Source organism: Chlorocebus sabaeus, chromosome 5 (genome assembly GCF_047675955.1).
Source record: "Chlorocebus sabaeus isolate Y175 chromosome 5, mChlSab1.0.hap1, whole genome shotgun sequence".
NCBI lineage: Eukaryota > Metazoa > Chordata > Mammalia > Primates > Cercopithecidae > Chlorocebus > Chlorocebus sabaeus.
The window spans coordinates 76,985,754-77,010,509 of record NC_132908.1 but is presented as its reverse complement, the minus strand read 5'-3'; the positions used below and the strand labels follow the sequence as shown (position 1 = coordinate 77,010,509).

The 24,756-nt window shown below is 41.6% G+C and overlaps 1 long non-coding RNA gene across 2 annotated transcripts in view; it reads left to right on the top strand.

Annotated features, from left to right (window-relative positions):
* LOC103233355 (uncharacterized) overlaps window positions 1–24,756 on the top strand; it is a 378,818-nt gene that overhangs the window by 170,833 nt on the left and 183,229 nt on the right. Inside the window, exon 3 of one of the 2 annotated variants that reach the window (XR_012092985.1) lies at window positions 22,023–22,127. The exons of the other annotated variant lie outside the window; for it this stretch is intronic. This is a non-coding gene — a long non-coding RNA (uncharacterized lncRNA). The remainder of the gene's footprint in view (window positions 1–22,022; window positions 22,128–24,756) is intronic. 2 annotated transcript variants of the gene reach the window in all.

Below are 24,756 nucleotides of genomic sequence, written 5' to 3'. Positions count from 1 at the left end.
TCCCTGCTCACCATTGGCAAATCTTCTGAAGGCAGCATTAGTATCATCCAACAATAGCTTATTCCCACTGGCCAGCAGTTAATGAACTATTGCTGGGGATGGTTAATGCCCTGTGAAATCAGTCATTAATTGTAGAAACAACTGATTTCGGAGAGGTTGAGGCAATTATTAAAGCTGTTTATGATGGTGTTGGCATAACAAAACACACTGCCATGCTGCCCATTCATCATAAGGAGAAAAGCCAGTGCCATAGCTTTGAAGTTTTTCCCTAACAGGGAGTGGTCATGGCTGCTGAGCTCCATCAGCCCCTGCAGCCACACTCCTAAAACCGTGGCTACATACACTGGAAGTCAGCAACAATGCTCCTTCGGGGGAAAAAAAGGTTCACCTGCTAATGGCCGGCAGAAGGAGGCAGCATCGGATAATGGATGAAGCTGTTCTCGGGCGGTGGCTGTTCCTGGTTGTGGTGGCTTCTGAAACGGCAATCCAGAGAACTGCTGAGGGACAGGGAGGTTTCTCCAGGTGGTCTCTGAGATGGCATCTGAAAGTGATGATTCTGAGACTTTCTCTTTGTTTGTTTTGTTTCTGGGGAGCATTTAAAATAAGCTGGTCCCTTTGTTAGTAGTGCATCTAAAACACATTTAGTCCTTTGCTTCAAAATGCAAGTTTGCCTCCTGACAGCTTAGAAGTCAGTCACATTAATAGAAACCAATAATAGTCTTTCTCTGAGCTACCTTTATCATGGCAGGGTAGATTTTCAGCTTCCCGCCCTTCAGTCTCCCAGGTATTTCTGGAGCCCTGGGGAGTGTTTTGTATAAACACTTGAAGAAGTCCTAAAAGGCCCTAATCCTATTGTTCTTGACATCCTCAGCCAAGGTGGTGTGTAGGAATGTCTCTCCTTTAGTCACCCTGCATTCACACCTACTGGGTCTGCATCAGGCACTGTCACCCATAATATCCAGAGAGAATGGTGACCATGAAAGGTTTATTAACAGGCAGAATTGCAGAACTCTTATTGTGATTTCACAAAAATCGTCTAGGCCACAATTGGGTAAGGATGCCAGGTGTATGCTCATAGCAGGCTGGTTTATAATATTGAAATATTGGAACTGCTCTGTACGATCAATCACATAAGGCTAGAAAAGTACATTTTGGTACATCAATATGGTAGAATATTGTGCAGCATTTAATACAATTATTAAAATCTATGCTTACTGACATAGAAAAAAAATGCCCATGGTGTATTATTGAGTGGAAAAAAGCAAGGAACCATATATGCTTCATCCCATTTTACTGAAAATGCACACACATGTGGGTGCGTGCACGTGAAAGGGTCTCTGTTGATACACCCTAATATGTTAACAGTGGTTATTCTGAGAGAGTGAGGATGACTTTGAAATTCCTCTTTATACTTTTGAATGCTGTCTGAGTTTATTGCAATGAGCATGTCTTGATTTTATAATAAGAAAAAGGTTTTTTGTTAACATTTAATGGAAACCTGTTCTATTTTATTCATTGTGATAAAATGATATCGTATCGGGATTTCCTAAAGCTCTTTTTGTTACTTGCCTTTATTGGCCAAATTCATATGGAGTACTATTAGGAAAAAACAATTTTCAATTTAGAAAATTATGAAATCTCCAAAGAATTTTAAAGATTAAGTTGTAAAAGTAGAAAAATCAATGACTTGCAATTTCTTATTATGTTATAAATCAAAACTAAAGACTGGGCAACAGCAGAGCAAGTAGATGGGGTGGGTGGGGCATATGCCAACCGAAGCAAGGATACAGGGGAGGGCTGGGGAGCAACAGCCCTATAAAGGTAATGTTTGTGCAGCGATGGTGGGTGCCGAGGATGTATAAGAGTCTGTAGTTCACAGGAGTGATTCTTGGCCACACGAGTCTGAGAATTTATGATGACTGAATTTTTCACTCTGCCATTAATTTTGAATTTTCTTAATTTGCCCATAATTCCAGATCCAGCCTTACCTTTCCCTGGGAATCTTCTCTCCTGTCTCTAAATGTTGGAGGACTTCTGCTTCACCCCTTTGCTGAGAATTAACTGTATCAGATACCCAAGAAAATGATCATTTCCAAGTCTCCTTAAATGAGCTCTTTCTCTTGTTAAACATCATTGCATACACATCTTATTTTAAAATACTGCGGCACAGTTGAGATTCCACTGAGTGGTGTTTTCAAATTCCAATGCGAGGAGTTGTCTCTTTAACAAAATTTGATGCAAAGTGCAAAACCTGAAACCTGAAATAAAGACCGTGAATCAAGTTTTTATCTAACTTATGAAGCACCTGGAGGAAGAGAGCAGAAATTATTTAAAACACATTGTACAAAATTAAATATGTTAGAAGAATTACCTTTGGGGAGGAATATAAACAACAAATATACAGTACACTTAAAATTATCTTTGTCGTCATGGCCAGAGGGGAATTCTGGAAAAAAAAAAAAAAGCTACAACACAGTAAACATCAATATCGTCCTATTAATGGCTGAGCAAAAAGAATATTCCACAAATTACATTTTTTCTATTAAAGAAAAAGCCTGTATATTGTCAGAAGTTTTCTAGCTTTGAACAGATAGGTTATGAATAGAATAGTAAAGTGAAATCAATTCAAGACATATCCTAGTGGGAAGCAGAGGTGTTCCTAATAAGAATATTGCAAGACCCAGGTCAAAACCCAAAACCAAACCAAACCAAACTGGGTAACCCCCAAATTATCCCTTTAGAGTGTATCTCTTTACCAGTGATGTAAACGATTTGTTCTTTATTATCTGCCCTAGTGCAGTTTTAAAATAAGTTCCTTCATTGTTTCATGTATCTATATTTTGTTTCTCCAGCAAGATTTCAGTCTATTCAGGGGAGGGGCAATTTGCTCTGCTTGTCTTGTGTTTCCAATCACTTTTGTTGTCAGGAGAGCTGAAGGCATGGCAGGTGCTTCCCAGTTATTGATTCACTGGGCAAGAAGGTGTCTGAATCAGAAAAGAATAGCTTTAGCATGGCTTGCTAGTTCCAGTTGGTTGTTAATAGCTTCTTAAAGACTCTAGTTAAGAAAGATTCTGAAGATGAGTTTGGGTTGAACAGAAAGAAGATTGTGGTTGATGGATAATGTCTGCCAAGGGCACAAGAGTGGTGGTACTGATGCCGTGTGCAGTCCCTGACCCTGAGTCAACCAGCCCTGGAGCTACCACACTTCTGGACTCTGTTATATTAGATAGACACATCTCATTATTTAACGCGCTATTAATATGTTTTTCATACTTGTAGTTAAAAGCTTCCTATATCATAGAATCTCTTATTCACCAATCCCAAAACTTCAACAGAAGTTTGACTCAGAAATTATAATTTTATTTCTACAAGTGAATTAGAATATTTTAATGAAAAGCCACATACAACACATGATTAGAAAAAATTCTCAAATATTCTTTTAATATTCTTTTTTTTTTTTTTTTTTGAGACGGAGTTTTGCTCTTGTTGCCCAGGCTAGAGTGCAATGGTGTGATCTTGGCTCACCACAACCTCCACCTCGCAGGTTCAAGCGATTCTCCTGCCTCAGCCTCCCAAGTAGCTGGGATCACAGGCATGCACCACCACACCCAACTAATTTTGTATTTTTAGTAGAGACAAGGTTTCTCCATGTTGGTCAGGCTGGTCTTCAACTCCCGACCTCAGGTGATCTGCCCGCCTCAGCCTCCCCAAGTGCTGGGATTACAGGCATGAGCCACCATGCCTAGCCTCACATGTTAGTTTTTGTCCTTACTAGTTGCGTAACTTCTGCCTAAGTTTCCTTAAAACTCTTCAAATCTCTGTTTTCTCATTTGTAAAAATGGAACAAGATATATCTCACATAATGATGGTAAAATTTAGATACCTCAAGCACACAGGCACTGAACACATCTGGCATGCAGGTGACTCATAGTAGCTATGTCACCCACACCAGGCTTCTTTCCTTCTCCTGACCTTGCTGAGGAGGTCCAACCTCGATCACTTGGTAAAAACATTCACCGTGAGGCCGGGCGTGGTGGCTCATGCCTGTAATCCCAGAACTTTGGGAGGCGAGGCGGGTGTATCACTTGAGGTCAGGAGTTCGAGACCAGCCTGGCCAAAGAGATGAAACCCCATCTCTACTAAAAATAAAAAAAATTAGCTGGGCGTGGTGGTGTGTGCCTGTAATCCCGGCTACTCAGAAGGCTGAGGCAGGAGAATCGCTTGAATCCCAGAGGCGGAGGTTGCAGTGAGCTGAGGTCGTGTCACTGCACTCCCGCCTGAGTGACAGAGTGAGACTCCATCTCAACAAACAAACAAACAAACAAACAAACAAACAAACAAACAGACTTCACTGTGAAGTCCTGGAGTGAGAGAGCACACAGTCTTTCATTTTGGACTGATGGATTTCTTTGCAAAATTGCCTGGTAATTCTGGCATCATATCCCTTTAGGTCTGGTGTAGCTAAAAGGCAATCTAATCAGGAAAATAAATTCAATGCAAACTAATATACAATTTGGAAACCTTCTGAGAGTAGATGCATTTTACACTTTGGAAGATTTTTGTCTTATTTTATTACAGGCCTGTATCTTCTGATAAATTAAAGGGAGATGAGTTGTTTCTGAGCCAAAGAAACCCTTACGGTGAAATTAAAATTTAAATCCTTTCTGTGTTTGCTCTGTCAGACCGATGGGGCTTTGTCAGAAGGGACTTGAGCTATGTGACTCTGTTTTATATTTTTATTTTTTTTCTTGGTCTAAGAGGCCCTTATTGACTTTTTCTGTAATTTTGTTAGTCTGTTACTAGGATATTGTTCTCTAATATAAAGGAAAAGGCAGAAGCTGTAGGGAGAATGATTTAAACCTCAAGAATTGATTAAACAGCAAGTAGAATTTCATAATAACTAAGATAATGGGTTTGAAATACAGCTAGATTTCGGTGTTAATCCTGTCCTCACCACTTAACAGCTGGGTTACCTTGAGCAAATTGTCTACCTCTTCAAGCCTCTGTTTCCACATCTGTAAAATGGAGATGATGCTTGTAACGTATAATCATTGCTTTGTAAAAACCTCCCTAAATTTAGTGGCTTCAAACAAAACTCACTTAAAAAAAATTCTCAGGCATCTGTGTGTCAGATGCCTGCAGGTCTTGGCTGACTCCCCAACATGACTGCAGGTTGCTGGGAGGCAGCTGCTCCACGTGCCCCTCATCCTCTTGGAGCAGCAGGCTAGCTGAAGCATGCCCCTCTCGTGGCGATGGCAGAGGGGCAAGAGCATGAGCTCAACCAAGCAAGCATTCATCCAGCCCTTTGTCAGTCCTGCTAATATTTCACTGGCCAAAGTAAGCTACATGGACAACCAACCCCACAGCCAAGGAGCAAGCTTCTCCCATAGGGCTGGTTACTGGGGGGTAAACAATCACCAATCTGTTACCAGGTAAATACCAGGCTCATAAGGTTGTTGTTAGGATTGGACAAAATAATAAAGTAAAGTATTTTGCAGAGTTACTGGAGCTTCCTGAGTGCTAATTCGACCTACCATTGCTACCATAACAAGGTATATTACGTGCTCCTAGTTAGTACAAGTAATGAAAAAAGGACATTATCAAAGCAAAAAACAATCTGTAAATATGGTGGTTTAAAATACGTCTACAAAATTTTTGATACTTGTCCATTCAGAAAGTGGGGTCTACGTTCTTCCTGTTGAGTGAGGATTAGATTTAGTGACTCTTTACAGGAACCAATAGAAAAAAAAGTGGAAATGCAATACCAGAGACGAGGTCCATGTAACCAAGGTCCAGTTTTGGTCAATGGAACATGAGGCACATTTTCTGGGAGGGTATCTGGGAAACCTTTGGCTTTCCTAATAAAACATAAAAAGATGAGGTTGGTGTCACCCTTGTACCACTTCTTGCCTTTGAGGTTGACACTGTTTACGGCAACAGGTGTCATTTTGTGACCAGAAGGATAGAGTCAAGAGAATTACAGAGGTGCCCTTGTTGATATGATTACATAAAACTAACGTTACCTACTTCCAGATTTATTTTTATGTGAAACAATTAGTTGCGATTGGCCAAGTTTTCTGTTGCTTATACCTAAAAACATTCCAAACTCATAGAACATGAGTGGAATAGGCTGAATAATGGCCCTCAGAGATGTTTATTATCTTTACATCCAGAACCTGTGAATGCTACCTTCTTTGGCAAGAGGGACTTTGCAGGCATGATTAAATTAAGAATCTTGATATGGGGAGATGATGTCAAGTTACATGGATGGCCCCTAAATGTAGCCAAAAATGTCTTTATAGATGAAGGGAGAGGAACGTTTGTCTATAGATGAGGACAAGGCAAAGTGCTGGTGGAAGCAGAGATTGGAATGATACAGCCACAGCCAGGGAAGGCAGGTGGCCAGCTGACATCAGAAAAAGTGAGCAAAGGATTCTTCACTGGAGCCTCCAGAAGGAACTAGCCCTGTCCACACCTGGGTGCTTCACCAGAGTGAGGTGGGGAACACTGAGATGATCTGGGTGAGGTCAGGGAAGGCTTTCCTGAGGGAGACATAAAAAAGTGAGCTGACGTTAGCTTGATAAAGAGCAAGGAGGGAAAGAATGAAACATATTTATTTGAAGCTTCTTATGGGCCAATCACTATGTATGCCAACCAATGAATTCTCACAATTATTGTGTGAAGAAGATGCCATTGTTATTTCCATTTTGCACATGAGGAGAATGAGGTGGCTTCTCCCCTCTTCTTGGTCTCCTCCTTCTTCCCTCATCTTTTCTCCCTCCTCCTCTTCTTTCTCTCTATCTTCCTCCTCTCTCCCTTTCTCCTCTCTCTCTCCCTCCTTCTCTCCCTTCTCTTTCTCCTCCCTCTGTCCCTCCTTCTCCTCCTCCTTCTCTCTCTTCTTCTCCTTCTCCCTCCTCCATCTTTCCTTCTCTTCTTCCTCATCACTTTTCCCCTGGCCCCTATGCTTCACCTCCTCTTTCTCCTCTTCTTCTTTCTTCTTCCTCCTCATTTTCTCCTTTTCCTCTTCCTCCATCTTTCTTCCTCCTCCTCCCCCTACCCCCTTCCCTCCTCCTCCCCCCTTCCTCCTCCCTGCTTCCCCCTCTTCCTCCTCCTCTTGCTTTTGCTCTCCTTGTGGTAATTAGAGAGGAAAAACATGTGCCATTAACCTCTATCCACTCGACACTGTGTAGGCACCTGATGTATGCTGACTTACACGTCATATGGGAGTTTGCACTGAGTTCATGTAAAAGTTTGTGCTCATGCACACACACACACCCTCACCCCCACATGCACACGCATGATTTCAGGACTTGGACATTTTTTACTTCTGAAAAAATGACCACAGTCTTGTCAAATGCTTCAGGAGAGAAAAACATTTCTTTTGTGCCATGATTTGCTCAAAGGCAGATGCAGAGTGTTCGTTCAAATGCTTCCTCTCCCCGATTATCTTGTACAAAGCTCTCCATTTGGGAATAGTTGCAGGTTTCCTTGTCATTCTCTGGCTCTGGTTTATAGAAAAATGGATTATTTGTTGAGGCACACTTCAAACTCAGAGTGCCCTCAGTTAGAAATGGTTCCGTCTTTTAATTCAGGCATAATCCTAATAGAGACATCGCTCTCAGGGCTGAGGAAACCTTGTAGGATTCTTTGATCAAGGGACACTTTTGAGTTCAGTGGCTTCAGCTGTCCAAGCCCTAAATATAACAGTGGAGCCATTTACTATCTGGAAATGTCGATTTCGGTCATTTCCAGTGAAAGAAGCATATACCTGTACCTGTATTTGTGATCAGGGGAAAAAGAGGGAACAGGAATAGTATTGTGGTGTATTTCCAACATGTGGCAATGCGACCCTTGCTCGTATGCCAATAACTTTAGGTGGTGTTAAATTACATCTGAAGGCATTTGACACCCTGCTCATTTATTAGCCATCTTAGAACTATCTTTCTGATTCTATGAGATGAAAGTTTCATTTTGGTATGTTATGCTTCTCAAACTCTTATAAACTTTTGTGTTTAACAGAGAGATTTAGTCTTTACCTAAGACTGAAAAGCCCTCTGCTCTGCCAGCCTCCCCTTCCTCACTCCCGCATCCCTACTCATTGCCACTTCTCTCTCCTTATTTCCCTCAATCTTTTGCTGCCACCGCTCTTTGCTGTTTGTTACACACAGCCCATTCCCACCTCAGAAACTCAGCATACTTCATCCCCTAGGTCCTGGAGTGTTCTTGCCCCAGAAATCCATGTGGCTCAATCTCTCACCTCCCTCTAATCTTTAATCAAACACTGCATTTTCTGTGAGGGTGGCTCTGTCCACCCTATTTAAGACAGCGCCACCCCCTTCCCCCCATCTCCAACATTCTCTCTCTTCTTGCTCTGCTTTATTTTGGAGCACTATTCAACATCCAAAATATTACAAAGTTACTCGTTTACTGGGTGTCTCCTCCAGGAGTATATAAGCTTCATAAATTCAAGAGTTTTTGTCAGTTTGGCTCAGTGCCATATTCCTAGAACTTGAAGAACCGTGCCTGGCCAATAGAAGATGCACATGAAAAATTTTGTTGAATGGATGAATGAGAGAGTTGGTTTTTGACTTTGGCAAGTGGGAGCATTAAGTTAGAGTTTAGTAACAATGCTGTGTTCCATTGTGGCTATTGTTATCTGTGCCTTTTATTTTGAGCAAGTGACATTAACATCTGAGCCCACAATTCCTGGTCTGAAATCCCTTTAAAAGTCCACATTCTTATTCCCCAACAATCTGTTGAAGCTGTGTCATTCATGGCATTATTTAACATGTTCTTGGGATTGTTCACAGTCCAGATGAAATATGGATTTCATTGTGTTTGGAAATGCATATTTTGAGTCCTTATATCAATAGAGGCTTTTCATTTTTTTAAATGAGTTTTTCATGTACAGTCTATGTTTTTCATGATCTTGGGGATAAAATTCGTTGACAAGAGAGCTGTGTGCTTTTTATTTCTGCCTTGCCTCAAACTTAACCAACAGATTCGCCAATAAAATTTAGATTTGAACTGTACCCCAAGCACCACCTTGGAAGTTGGAGTTCGGTGATGGGCTTGACTAAGATCTGGCCTGTGAGGCCTGGGCAGACACTCAGAGAACTGGTTTTGAAGAAACACCAGTGTCAAAAAGATGGAGAAAGGTGGAAAAATCCTCAGGAAGGCAAGCAATCTGAGGCCTGAATTTGAGAATGGTTTGGAGGAAGAAGGCTGTAATTCTAATTAAACAAATTCTCAGATGCATCTGAATTCTCCACACCCAGTGATGGACAACTACCCAATTAATTCATTATGCAACACATGTATTGAGCTGCTACTATGTGCCAGGCATGTGCTGAGTGCCAAGCTCCCAGTGATGGAGAAGCAGAAAAGGTTCTTACCTTCCTAGAGCCTAACATTTGGAGGGTCAGATGACAAACACATCAACACACACAAGTAATCATTTGTAACCCCTCATTACAAACTGGGATGAGATCGTTGAAGGAAAAGTTCAGAAGAATCAGTAGAAATTAACAACACGGGTGAAGAACTGCAACTTAGCTTAGTGGTGAGGACATCCAGGAAACAAGCTCAAAGTCCCACCAGGCCACATTGTCCCTTTCCCTTCCCCTAGCAGCCCTTCGTGTCTCTCTTCCACCAGCAGTTCCTTCCTATCCTTCTGTTACTCATTTTCTGCTCCTAAGCCAGTGGTTTCCCAGTGCCCCTCCCCTCCCCTCCCCTCCCCCCCCCCCTTGCCTTCCCTTCCCTTTCCTTCCCGACAGAGTCTGGCTCTGTTACCCAGGTTGGAGTGCAGTGGTACGATCTTGGCTCACTGCAACCTCCGCCTCACCGGTTCAAGTGATTCTCTTGCCTCAGCCTCCTGAGTAGTTGGGATTACAGGCACACACCACCACGCCCGGCTAATTTTTATGATTTTAGTAGAGACGGGGTTTCACCATGTTGGTCAGGCTCTTCTTGATCTCCTGACCTGGTGATCCACCCACTTCGGTCTCCAAAAGTGCTGGGATTACAGGCATAAACCACTGTTCTCAGCCTCCCAGCCTCTTTAACATCCAGGGGCGTTGCTGAGATACCCCCATTTTCCCCACCAAATAACTCCCTAGAGCCATCTGGCTCCAGTACCAGCTTCTGCATCCCCTCTGTCTTTATTTCCTGTCATTGTTCTGGGCCCAGGCACACTGAACCACAGTCATTGGCTCACCTGTCCATCTTCTGTACCTGCCTGGAAGCCCCTTGAGGGCATCATTTCTACCTTCTCGGCATGTAGCACAGGGCCATTGCTTATGAAAAACTAAGTGATAATAGCTAGGATGTATAGGTGTATACTATGTGCCTGACAGTGTTTGGATACTTTCGCAACTCGTTAAATCCACCCAAATTCTCCAGGAGTTGGTGTTATCCGCCCTACTTTATGGAGCAGAAAACTGAGAACAAAGAGAATAAGCGATGCAAATGCGTAACTGGAAGTGGCAGAATCAGGCAGCCTAATCCCAGACTCCAGACCGTCAACCAACATGCCCTCAATGAACGAATGAATGAGCGAGTGAATGAATAATTTTTTATGTTATCTTATCCCATTTTATTTTTAAATATTAACAGGTATTATGATGGGGAAGCCCTGAAAATGATAGAAAGCTTTGCACTCTACTCATTCAAACCCTGTTTTTTGCTCATCCTTGGTTTTTGAAGATTTCATTACAAATTCCTCGAGATGGTCGCAGGGCAAGTTTTTGCAGGTGGGAATTCCTAGTAAATAATCCCTCCCTTTCTACTTCTTCCAGCCCCCGTGCAACTGTTCTCATCAGGGATATTGTTAAATTGCTGGTATCCACAGTTGGTTCTACCATGAGCTTGGGAAGATACGGGAACTAGTTGTAGTTTACCAAAGTCAATGCAGAGAGGCGTCTCTGTGAGCCTTTCCTGCAGTCCTAAAGTGCCCAAAATAGCCTCCTCTTTCCCCTCGTGCCATGTAAATAAGATAAAATTATCACTTACTCAATACCTGCTGCATGCCAGGTACTGCACAGGTGACATCCCTTACCTCAAGGCGCACCTTCCCCAGAAGAGTGGATGCTCCACCCCTGGACAGCTCCTCACCTGTCGGTTTTCCTGCTTGGCTCCTATTACGATCATGTGGAGAACCTGGCGCTCAGAAGGAGTCCCAGGTACTCTTCTGTTTCGAAGACCCTGGGCCTCTGTGCTTTAGTAGCTCCCCAGGTGGTTCTGCCACACATTTAAGTTTGAGACCTTCTGCGCTTCATCGTTTAGGGCACGTCAGCATCACCTGGTGGAGCCTCGAACTGCTGAGCATCTGGTATCCAGGTGATCCGTGTTCAGAATCCCTGTATCTGCTGATTGCCCTGGTCATAGGAAGACGGTAAGCTGGCCACTCGCCCTTCCTTCCCTGATCTTTGGGAGGCTGTGGGAAGCCTTGGAGGCACCCAAAATCCAGGGACCACAAACCTGGGATAGAGGCTTTTGTGCAGGTAAGAGGCCTTTGCCTTTCATTTTGATGATAGTGTGTTTTTGTTAGCTGGGTGGCTTGGGGTTGGGTTTGTTGTTTGACACCCAGATTAATGTAGCTCACCAAGACCTTTAAAACCCAACTCAAGGTATCTTATCTGTGCCTGTTGTTGTGGGGTTGGAGATAGGGTGAGTGAAGACTGTTTCAGTGTTACATTTTCCTAAGCTTATTCACATCCAGTCTCTCCTCTGATAAGTTCAGCAAGATTGGAGCGGCCCTTTTTACAAAAGAGGAGATTGAGGCACAGGAGAGATGAGGTGAAGTGGCCTGCTCAGGGACGCAAGGTTATGTGAGTTATGTGGCTGGGGCGATAGCCGATGATGTCTGATTCCCAGATGGTCTGAAATAGAGTAGCATCTGTGGCTTGGGGAAAATCTCCTAAAACTGTACCTCACAAGGCACTCACAGACTGCCTGCCGCTTCTACAACAAACCACAGCGACACTAGTTAGACTTAGGGTTCTGGTGATAAATTGGCATTAATGAAATCTCAATATCTACCCATAAAGAGAAAAACAAAAAATCTATAACGGGCCCTGATGGGCCATTAGATCTTAATAGGAATAATACAAATTCCTGGCAGAGCACATTACTGAACTAAGTGAGCCTGGCCCAGCCCATCCTGATCTGTAGCATCTTGATATTCTTACTATACCTGTATATGTTGGATTAAGGTAACAGTGACAAAGATGAGGGAGGCAAGATTGTAAGTTAGTAATAGAGCACTTTCACTTAAGGACTGAAGGAATGAACTTGGACAAATTATTGAAACACTCTGAGCCTCTGTTTCTAATCTGAAAAATGGAAACAACCATTCTCTTGTCAGCTTGCTGGAAAGAGGTCATGATATCTCACTGTTTTCACTTGCATTCCCCTGGTTTCTGGGTGGATTGGATACCTGTTAAATGTAGACGGATATCTGTAGTTCTTTTGTACACTGCCTGTTTATCTGCTTAGTCCAGTCTTTTGAGTTATTGACCTATGTTTTATTTTATTTATTTTTTGAGATGGAGTCTTGCTCTGTCGTCCAGGCTGGAGTGTAATGGCGCAATCTCAGCTCAGTGCAACCTCCGCCTCCCAGGTTCAAGTGATTCACCTGCCTCAGGCCCCACGGAGTAGCTGGGATTACTGATGTGCGCCACCACGCCTGGCTAATTTTTGTGTTTTTAGTAGAAATGAGGTTTCACCATGTTGCCCAGGCTAGTCTCAAAATCCTAACCTCAAATGATATGCCTGCCTCAGCCTTCCAAAGTGCTGGCATGAGCCACTGCGCCTGGTCTGACCTATGTTTTAACAATATCACTCTTTTTGTGACAGATACACATATATTGTCTCCTATGTCTTTTATTTAGACAATTATATTGAGGTAAATTACCATAAAATTCAACCATTTTAAATACACAATTCAGGGATTTTTTTGGGTAAATTTATAGAGTTGTGCATCCAACGTCACAATACAGTTCTGGACCTTTTCCACCAACCCAGAAATTTCCCCTGTGCCCATTTTCAGTTTATCCGTGCTCCCACCCCTAGCCCTAGGCAGCCACTGATCTGTTTTTGTCTCTATCAGTTTGCCTTCTTTGGGCATTTCATATGAAATAGAATCAGACAATATGTAATCTTTTCTGTCTGGCTTCTTCCAGTTAGCATCATGGTTCTTAGGTTCATCTATGTTGTAGCATTATTTAATATCAGGACTGCAGTTCTTTTTACTGTTGAATAGTATTCCAGTGTTGGGATATACCACATTGTGTTCTCATCAGTTGTCACTGTGTATGTGGGCAGATTTCAGCCAGGAATACACTGCTCCCAAAACATGATCGTAACCTCAGACAGGTAGAACAAGTGGCCCTCCTCACCTCCATGATCATTTTTGATGACGCCACCCAGCTTGGGCATTGCTCCTTGAACTGTGGCAGAGAAGTTGCTGGTCTATCCCCAGCTAGATAGAGTCTCTGCCAATATGACTGTTAGAGGGGCAATAATCTAGTGGTGGTGGCGGCGGCGGCGGCGGCGGCGGTGGTGGTGGTGGTGGTAGTGGTGTTGCTGCTGGTGACAGTGGTAGTGGTCGTGACAGTAGTAATGCTGCTACTGGTAGTAATGGTGGTGGGGTGATCATGGTGGATTCTGCAGTCCTCCTCTTCTTATCTAAAGTCCAGCAGTTTCACAGGTACACATACTTCTCAGATAGCTGTATACCTTTGGTGATTTCCAGAGCACTGAAATGGTTGGCTTTGTCAATTTTGTCCAGATGTAGAGTTGCTTTTGGGGAGATGATTTGTTGATCTCCTTGTTCAACCATAGCTGGAAGGCTCATCCTGCCTCACAATCTTTTGATTGCCTTTTAACTTAGCTAGGGGTTCTATTGACATATAATTTTGATTTTGACTTGCGTGTCAGTATCTCCATTTTAGCATTTATTTTTGTCTTGCTCAGAAAGACTATCTTAAGATCATTAACATATTCTCTCGTACTTTCCTCTAATACTTTACAGCTTTATGGCTTATGTTTAGAGACTCCTGAATCATGTGCAGTTCCTTCTTGGAAGGGTTGTACACATTTATAATTCCACCAAAAAAGTATACAAATTCTTTTAACCATACTTAGCCAGTGTTGAAATTTGCATATATTTCCTCACTGTTAAAATAGATTGTTTTGTTATTAGTTTCTATAGTTTTATGTGTTCATGTTATTTGCCAAATACTTATTTTCATAAGAGTCTTTCTATGTGGCAGATGTTGAGCCCTCCTTTCTCATATTTGCTGCAAATATTTCACCAACATACTGTCTATTAACTATATTTTAGCATTACAAAATAATTTTAGAAAAACAGGAAAATTAAAGCAAAATAAAAAATTTAAAAGTGTAGTTTTTTATTTACCTCTTAGTATTTGTGTTTTTCACAGTTGGTGTACACATTTACCCAAAAAGATCATCTGACAAATAGTGGATTTTTTTCCCAGCTATTATATAATAAACCTATCTATCACTTAATCCCCAACATAATTTTAATGATCAAAAAGCTTTCTATTACGTGGATATGTTGTACTTTGCTTAATTCACTCCCTTCAGTTGATCCTTAGGTTCTTTGCAGTGTTTTACTGTTATATATGACATTCTAAAAAACCCGTAGCTAAATTGTTATAGATAGCTGATTTTTTTCCTAGCATGCTTTGCCAGACAACATACTGATTTCTGAAGCTTTTGATACAGGTTGACAAATTGGCATCCAGAAAACTTAATACAAACTATATTCTCACTAGTTGTATGTAAGAGTAACTTTACTCCTAGGACAGCAAGTATTATCATTTTAAGAAAAGGTCTGCAAATTTGGAAGGCAAAACTGCATCTTTTCAGACAAGATGGGGTGCATTCAACATGATACGGCTGTAGACTAAAACTGCATCCTTTCAATGTGTTTAGCATACATTCATAAATGTATGTTTTTTATAAAAATTGTGTAATTATATATGTGCATGCATATATACACTTCTACGTGTGTGTATGCACGTATATGCATTTTAAGTGGCCATTTGGTTGCTAATGAGGTTGAACATTTTTTTAGATTAAGCAATTACATGTCTGCTTTCATGAATTGCCTCATGTCACTTTTTTTTTTTTAGACAGAGCCTCGCTATGTCAGCAGGCTGGGTTACAGTGGCGCGATCTTGGCTCACTGCAGTCTCTGCCTCCCAGGTTCAAGTAATTCCCCTGCCTCAGCCTCCTGAGTAGCTGGGATTACAGGAGCTCCACCACCATGCTAGGTTAATTTTTTATATTTTAGTAGAGACGGGGTTTCACCATGTTGGTCAGGATGGTCTCGATCTCCTGACCTCATGATCCCCTTGCCTTTGCCTCCGAAACTATTGGGATTACAGGCATGAGCCACCATGCCTAGCTTTTTAAATTAAGTGTATTGATCCTTTTATTATTTACTTATGAGTTCTTTATATATTTTTAATTTGCAGATAGGAGACCACAATGTTTTATAGTGTACTTTTTTGAATTTAGACTATGTCGTCAATATAATTCCATACCAATAATATAATTTTTATATCAAGATCAAAAAGATGGCAACATTTTACTTCCTCCCATTATCCTCTCCCTAACCATGGTAGATTGATTGCAAAAATCAGTGGAAAAAGTTCTCAGTTCTTTCCCCTTGCTTGTGTCTGTATCCTTTGCAATACGGCTTTGCAGCTCCTCCTGTAGGAGATGGAATCTGGTGTCTGTGGCAGTTTTGACACTTTGCCAATGGCATAAGGTGGAGTGACAATGGCAGTGTGAGGATTCGTGTGCTTCTGCTGTCTCTCGGAAACCTGCAGACATCATGTAATAAAGCATGAGTGACCCTGCAGGCTGTTGAGGGACATGTAGCCCTATCACCCAATGGGCTTAGAGGATGACAAGTCAGCCACCAGACTGGTAAGTGAGGTTGTCCATGACTGCCAGGCCCAGATGAACTGCCTGCCAACCACAGATCCATGAGCCAGTCTGGCCAAGGAGATCAGTTCCGGCAGCCTGGATTGACAGAGCCATTCAGGCATCCCATGGGGTCATCAGTCAGAATACACCATGGTCGATTTAAACCATGGATTGTTATGTAGTAATAGATATATATATATATATTATAGTTTATATATTATATATATATTTATATTTTAAGAAGGTAATGTGCAGAATCTGGATTTTATTTTTACTCTGTATAGGACTGTGATTTTGTACGTGCTATATCTTTCCATGGTTATTTTCATATTATTGTATTTGTACTTTATAATCATGGAGAAGTTTTTAATATTCACAACCAATCATTTTATACACTGTGCTAATGTTTGAGTTCTTTGTTTTGATTTATCTCTTGTCCATGTATTCTGCATATTGAGGGGAAAAAGTCATGACACAGTGCTATTTAAAAATGTGTCCGTTGTAGTCACCACTGAGTTTCGCTTGAATCATAATTTGTACAAAGTGGAGGAGAGGTGTTTTCCGTTGGTTTTATTTCATAACTTTGTGAAATAGGAACTATTTTTATATTGGTTGAGATAATTATAACAACTTCAGTATATTCATGGTTATGTTTGAGTAAATTAAAATTCAGTTTCCTAGAACAAAAGTACAATGAGCAAATAAAAATTCTCCATTATAAAAAAGTTGTCTCAATTTTAAAATTACATAACAAACAATTAAAGTTTAAACTTAATGTAGAATCTGACATTAGAGCTTCAAATGAACAAACTTGTCAGAATTCAATTTTTGAAAGATTAAAAACATACTGACAAGAAAGAGCTTTTACTACGCTGGCTAATATTTTTATCTTAGTAGGTTTAAAAGCATCTGAGTATTCCCTATCTTTTACCCTTATTTATATGATGTTATGCAGTATAAATAATTTATATGTAATAATGTTTTGCCCAGGGCGTTATATTCTCACAGCTTTGTATCAATAATCAAAATCTGAGAATCTTTCAAAAGTTACCTATGAGATTATGTTTTAAATCTGATTTTAATCAAAGCAGAATTAAGAATGTAGAGATTTTGGTTTTCCATTTTACTAATATTTTAGTAATTTTCTTCCCTAAAATCTAAAATGCGTGTTACAATTAATGTGTCACTATGTATCTATCAGTGAATCATTTTCAGGTGTGCCTGTCTATTTGGCTGGGTATAATATTCACAGGGTAGCCATTTTTTTTCCTCCTTTAAAACCCCATTAATGTGGATGTTATTCAGTTTTCTTCTGGGGTATATTGTTGGAAGGCCAGCATGCATTCTCTCTTTTTATAGGTAATCTGACTTTTCTGCCTAAATACTCGGTCTTCTGTTTTTGAATTAAAAAAAAAAAAAAAAAAACCAGCGATAAAAGAGGTTATGTCTACGTATTACTTCTTGTGTTAATGTTGCCTGCCTTTTCACTTTCAGAATAAATTATTCAGCTTCATTGTAGCTCCCATTTTACTTTCGTTTATTTGTTTTGGTTTCCTGCAACACCGGTTATCCATATGTTGGAGCTGGAACTTTGCCATGTGTTTTTCCTATCTATGAACTTCCCTCTCAACATTTGTTTTTTTTACTTGGTGTTCTAGGGAAAGCATATCAAGATTGTTGTCCATATTTTTTGGTTTTATGTCAATTTTAGTCCACTATTTTAAATGCTGTTTTATTTTTAATTCACTTATGGGGTTGTGTTTTGTTTCATTTTTCTTTTCCTGTGTTGGGAACCACTATAACTTTCTTGGTTGTCTTATCTACATGTCTTATTTGAGTTCCCCATCCTAGAAGCAGACCCAACCAAAGGCCCAGCACCTGTACAGGGGAGGGCAGGCAGCCAGTAAGAGGTGAGATATTAAGCCAACAGCTACAGTGGGCAACTCAAGCTAAATCCTGAATGGAAACTCTGGGAAGTGGTGTAAACAAAAGCTCCAAATTTTCCCATTCGAGGAGTGGGGAGTCAGGGACATTTATATCCTGTACCCTGCCAATCACTGGTTAAAGGTTGTCTGCAGGGAGAACTTTACCATGACTGTGGCCAAATGAAGTTCTGGCAACCTAGAGGCAGATCTACAAAAACCATGGAGATGTGTGCCCTCATAAATCAGGCTGGTGTGCCCATAAATTGTAAGAAGGGACTATGGGAATAATGTAAGTTTTGGCTACATTAGATAAAAAGAAAATCAACAAAACTGGATGCCTCCCTGAAAAAGCTATGATAGTCAGGATAAATAGTGATTGAGGAACAGAGGTTTTGCACTATGAAGCCTTGATTTAAATTCGATTTATTTCTACTACTTCTGGTGTCTGTTTAACATTTCTAAGACCTCTATTTTCCTAAGTATAAATGAGTTATAACAGTAGGGTAGTTTTGAGAATCAAATATGATAACGCTTGGTATCCATTAAGGGCTCTCATACATAAGCTTTTAAAAAGTACTCAGCTATGAATTTACCTTTGAGTGCCTAACTGGTCATATCCCTTAATTTTATGATGTAGTGGCTTTTGTAATGTTCTAAATAATGTCGTGTGTTTTTCTATCCTGTCTCACTTCGAGTCAATTTAAAGAGCTGTCTAGCTGGAAGATCCCTAAAAAAGAAAAAGTATCTGAAACAACAAGATCCTGCACTTGTTTTGTATCCTAGTATTTAAAAGTGCTTTTCTGTTGACTATAAATCTTTTTATATCTCTAAGTAACCCCATAAGCTTCCATAGACAAAATTATGCTCAGAGAGGTTAAGCAGTTTACCCAGGATCACGCAGGAGGAAGTAACAGCGTGGGAACTAGGGCCCAGGTCCCTCCGACTACTGCATCAGTGCTTTACCGCAGTCTCATGCTCCCTTTATGTTTTAGACAGAATTATGGCCCCACAGGTGTTCATGTCCTAATTCCCTGAACCAATGAATATGTTATCTTATATGGCAAAAGGGACTTGGCAGATGGGATCAAGGAACTTGAGATGGGGACATTATCCTGGATTATCTGAGATATAATCATGAGGGTCTTTTTAAGAGGGAGGCAGGAGGGTCAGAGTCAGCAAAGGAGTTGTGTGGCCGGGCAATAGTGGTCATGCCTGTAATCCCAGCACTTTGGGAGACTGAGGTGGGCAGATCACTTGAGGTCAGGAGTTCGAGACCACCCTGACCAATATGGTGAAACCCTGTCTCTACTAAAAGCACAAAAATTAGCCAGGTGTGGTGGTGCATATCTGTAATCCCAGCTGCTTGGGAGGCTGAGGCAGGAAAATCACTTGAATCTGGGAGGCAAGCAGAGGTTGCATTGAACCAAGATCATGCCATTGCACTCCAGTCTGGGCCGCAGAGCAAGACTCTGTGTTTAAAAAAAAAAAAAAAAGTTGGGCAGTGGAAGCAGGTGTGCATGAGAGAGATGGGAGAGAGAAAGATTTAAAGATGCTATGCTGTGCTACTGGCTTTGAAGTGGAGGCAGGTGGGGCATGAGTCAATGAATGTGCATGACCTTCTAGGAGTTGGAAAAGATAACAAATTCTCCCCTAGAACTTTTAGAAGGAATACAGTCCTTCTTTTATCCCCATAAGACCCATTTCAGACTTTGACCTCCAGAACTGTAAGATAACAAATGTATGTTGTTTTTAAATCATGGAGTTTGTGGCACTTTGCTTGCTACAACAGCCATAGGAAACTGATACACTTTGTAATGGTTAAGATTTACACACCTATGTTGCTTTAGGCATGTAAAAATTGTTTATTCATTTTTTTATACAAGGAACAGTGCTTAGAAGGACATGCAGAGATGAAGAAAGGTTGTTCTGAGGATCTCAGAGTCTACGTGCAAAACTTCAAATAAGTAGGAGGCTTTGTCTGTGGGTTAAAATAGAGGCCAGCTTAGGGTTCTCCCAGTATGCAGAGTGAGAATTCAGACAAGTTTTCCTGATCAAGGTGCAATTGGAGCAGAGTCTTTCAGTATGATTATTCCCTAGGAAGAGATGTGCAAAGATTACCCTGGGCCAAGGGAACCACACATGCAACGGCATCAGAGAAGTATCTGGAGAGTCAGGGAGTGGAGGGGGCAGCCTTACATGTGGGGAATGATGGAAGCAATGACAGTTGTGGCTTGGCATGTGGTTTTCCTTAATGCCCCCAATGTCTCCCAACAATGGCTGGCTCTCTGACTGCTCAGCATGGCACCATGGACTTGTCTCGGGCGTTCCGGGATCTGGGTGCTCTCAGCAGGGAAAGGGACTCAGGCTAGCATCTGCCGAGAGTTTGTCTGGCTCCAGGGGTGCCATCAATCTGCTGATTCTTAAGCACCAAGCATCAATAAAAATAATCAAAGGAAACTAGCAGCCCATAAACAATATTAACTCCAGGACTGGTAGGCGAGGGGGTGGAGAATATTGGAGCAACACACATTTGAATACTTGGACAAAGCCCCAATGCAAAATGTGCTTTCTGTAAAAGGAACAGATGCTGATCAAACCATCAAGAGAGTAAATGGTTTAATTTTATATTTTGGGAAGAAGACCATGTTCTTTCCCCCTTTTGATGCATCTCATCATTGGAGACGTGTCTTCTCTACAGAGTTTTAGATCCTAGGACTGTTAAAGTTTCGATCTCACATTTGGTCTGAGTCTGGTCATCCTCATACCCTCCATTCTGTGACTCTTTGACACAAAAACTGTTTCCCTTCTACCTGGTCCATGGCAATACAATTCAAATAGTACACCCTTTGAGCTCCAGCTCATGTATAAGATCTGAACTGATTTGTTTTCAACTGTATTATGGAACAAGGTACCATCAATATTACAAAAACTATGATAACAATGATTCAGGCACTGATGTAGCATGCTTGGTGCATAGCGTTCCTGACCTGGTTTAATTAACCAGGTTAACTAGTAGTGGCTTCCAACTCTCCCCTTCATCTTGTGCTGTGTGGACAGGGCCTAACATCCGAAGTCTAGGTAAACTGGAAGATCTAGGCTTATCTGTTCCCTGGTGTTTTAGTGAATTACCTCACTTCATTGTTTATATTTTACATAGGTAGCATGCCCTATGTGCCAGGCATTCTTGTAAGCACTTAAGGATATTAACTCGTTTAATCTTTATAACAACCTAACATGGCAGGTATTATTATCCCAGTTTTAGTGGATGAAAAAACCGAGGTGCAGAGAGGTTAATAAATCCCCCAAGGCTCTGTAGCTCCTACATGGCAGAGGTAGGATTCAAACACACAGGGTTTGGCTCTGCCCCAAGGCTGTCCCTTTGAGACTGAGAAGATGTGGTCATTCTGTGGCATCTTCTCACCTGCTCCCCTCTGCAATGAGTTGGATTGGAAGCCACACCTCTCATACCCCAGGGTTTTGTGGCTGCCCTGAAGCCGACTGCAGCCCCGGGCCAGCCTGGCCCCCTGCTCTCTCAGAGAGTTGGATTCTGTTTGCTTGCCTGGTCTTGGCCTTTGCAGCATTGTGAGGCCAGGAGGGAGGAGGGGAAAATGGCTTTCCCCACCCTGTTCCTCTTGACTTGCCAATAGCCACTAGGCCCTGAGCCAGCCACCCTGTGGGAAGATCTCCAACTCCCTGGGCCTGCTGCCACTGCAGATGTGTCCTGCCCCCAGCAACAGAACCAGGCCGTTTCTTGGAAACTGACCAGGGGGTGCCAATGGAGAAAAAGATTAAACCTCCTTCTCTGTCTACCCTGATGGTCACCTACGCCCCACCACAACCCCAGAGTGTAGGGTAGCTGTGCCCATGTTCTTTTAACAGCCTCTCTGAAGTCCCGTCATAATCTTTAGAGCCTAAAGAATGTGTCGATCTCTTGGAGTTTGGCAGGTAGGAGACATTCTCTAATATTCTAGATGAGGTCCCTGCAATGCCCATCTGCAGGACAGGTCTCCCCACCTGTGCCTTGGTAAAGGCAGGTCCCGGTTTCTCTCGTTGAATCCACGCCCCATGCATAGGGATTTGGTTTTTTTGAACTTAGGATGGCACTTGGACAATTCTCTTTTGTTGTTCATTCAGTCAACAGACACAGAAGGACAGACCCTGGGTAAAGCACAGGACATCCAGAGACCAACAAACCACAGTTCCTGCCTCATCCAGCTCACAATGTCCCAAGGAAAGCAGGTAAACACACACTTATATGGAGAAATGAAGAAAGCTTTGATAGTAGGGAACAAAACGAGACAGACAGGGTAGACTACTTTAGAGTGGACAAGAAGGTCTTTAAAGAGTTGACATTTGTGTTAGGTCCTCAGAAATGGGCAGAGGTTAACTGAGCACAGAAAAGGAGGAGGCTTTAAGGTGCTGGGAACTATGTATGCAAATGTATGAACAGGGAAGAAAACATTTCTGATGCCCAATGCGACAGTTGAGACTTGTCATGTCATATGAATACTCTCGTTTGAGGAAGTGATGTCTGGTGCCACAGCAGCCACCTCGTGATGGTAAGGCTATTCAGCTAGTATTTGAGTCAACACCTTTGGGCTGTTTGGTGGAATATTACGTATCCTTAGGATTTAAGCCGTGCTTTTGTTTTAGTTACTTTCAGATCAGAAGATATTAACTGATACAGCTATGATAAGAAATAAAGTGTTTACAAGCAAAGAAAGGCGTAAAATGTTGTTTTATGCAGTTTGTTGTCTGTAGACATGGCTCTGTCCGTAATGGGTAGATGTGTGTGTGCACGTGCATGAATTTGCCTGTGTGAAGTTTTACAACATTACACACTCCAGTTGTGTCCCATCTTACTAGTCTAAATAAATACCAGTCAAAATGGAGGGATAGATGCAGGTTCCTCTTCATGCCATACCACCTCCCCGAATACAAACCTTGTGAACAATTACCTCCAGAACAAACCTCACTCACCCACTTGTTCACAAGGAGGATGCCAACTCTCTTCATACCTGCCACACGGCTTTGGAAAAAATTTTAAAGTTCATCATTATTTATAAAGTTAATACCTGTAATGAAAAGGTTTCTCTTTGATGTGGGAGTGCTTTCGAAGCCTCAGTGACCTATATTGCCAATGTACTCTGTGTACGAGGTGAAGCAGGGACCGGCTGGGGAATTACCCATGTTTAATGAAGACTAAAATTAGAATTTGACTGAAATCCACAGAAATGGCTCGACAGCAAGTTCGAGATGCCCCTGGGGAGCTGTGGGCAGCTCAAATTTACCCACAGGCGTTTTTGAAATTTTTTTTTTTTTTTGAATCAGCAAAGTTGGCTCTTTTGAGCCTAGAATGCTGCTTGCACTCAAAGACCTCTCTCCCCTCCCCCACCCCGACCCCCTGACACTGATGCTCTGGGGACAGCTAGGCACCTCTGCAGGCCTTTGTCATGTTGGTCATGCCCGGATGAGCATAGCATATGAAGCCTGGTGATGTTCTGTTTTGTCTGTTGCCAGTGACCACACTCCTCACAGGAAGTTCTAAGAAAAATCATAGCATCAGGAGTGTTTATGCTGTTGACTGAAAAAGGCCCTAGGTAGACATCCTCTTTTTCAGTGGTCCCTGCAAAAAGGGACTCGGTTGAATTTTGGTAGTCTAAAAAGCCCAACAGAAATTTGACATTTTACTGACCAATATGGAAAGAGGGGCCTGAGTGTATAATAAGCTTAGTTTAGGGATCATTTCTCTAAACCCAGGAACCATAAAGACAAATAACTTAAAAGATGGTAATGAGGGACAAGTATGGAGGTCCAGCTTTAGCACAGTTGTCTCATCTCACAGTGGCCCAAGGAAGGGAAGCAGCCGGGAGTCAGGGCAGAGCCCAATTTAGAAGGTAAATCTCTCGATTCCTAGGCCAGTGTGCTTTCTGCTAGGGCCTCTCACCCACTGTGTGCATGACTGCTGTATTAGTTGCACTTGAATTATCGAGGAGTATATTTATATACTTGCATAATTGCAAAACTTTTGAGTTATAAAAGTATTTATAAAAATGCTTGTTTTTCACAAAAACAGAAAAACTATATTTAAAAACGTAAATAATCACTTTCAGTCCTTCTCCACTTCCTGCCCACTAGGGAACTGATGTTAACATTTTGATATATGGTATTCTATAGCTTTTTATATTCTTACATAAACATAGAAATATATACACATGTGGACTAGAGGCACGTCTAACTTGTTTTTAATAAACCGTTATACTTTTTCTTCAGCATTTTCCTTTTTCATGTAATAGTACATCGAAAGTATCTTTCTGTATGTGTATACATCATCTAATTCTTAATAGTGTCATAATATTCTATAATATAGATTTATCGAAATGTGCTCATCATTTCTTATCAGTCCACTTACTCACTTTTTCAAAATACAACTTCATGCAACATTTCTCAGGGCCACTATTGCCCTGGTCTAGTGTTTCTCAAACTTGAGAGTTACAAAAACCACCTGAAGATCAGATTCCTGGGCCCCTCCTAGCAATTCTGATGCAGTAGGTTTGAGCCTGGGAATCTGCGTTTCTAAAGCTCCCAGGTACGGTGATACTGTTGGGCTGAAAGCTAGGGTTTGAGTAGCTCTTCCCTAGTCCAAACTCAATTAGCTCCTGGTGTGATGGGTGAATTTGTCTCTTAATTCTCTGGCTTTTACCACAAGCCTCAGTTTACCCTCTGATCTCTTCATGGTACAACTAGAATGATATTTTGGAAACAAAGCTGGTTGAACTTATTGCTGCTGGACACTGAAAACTCTTCAGTGTGATCTCACTGTGCATGAGATGGCCTACCTGTCCCTGCTCCTTCTCTTTCCTCTGTT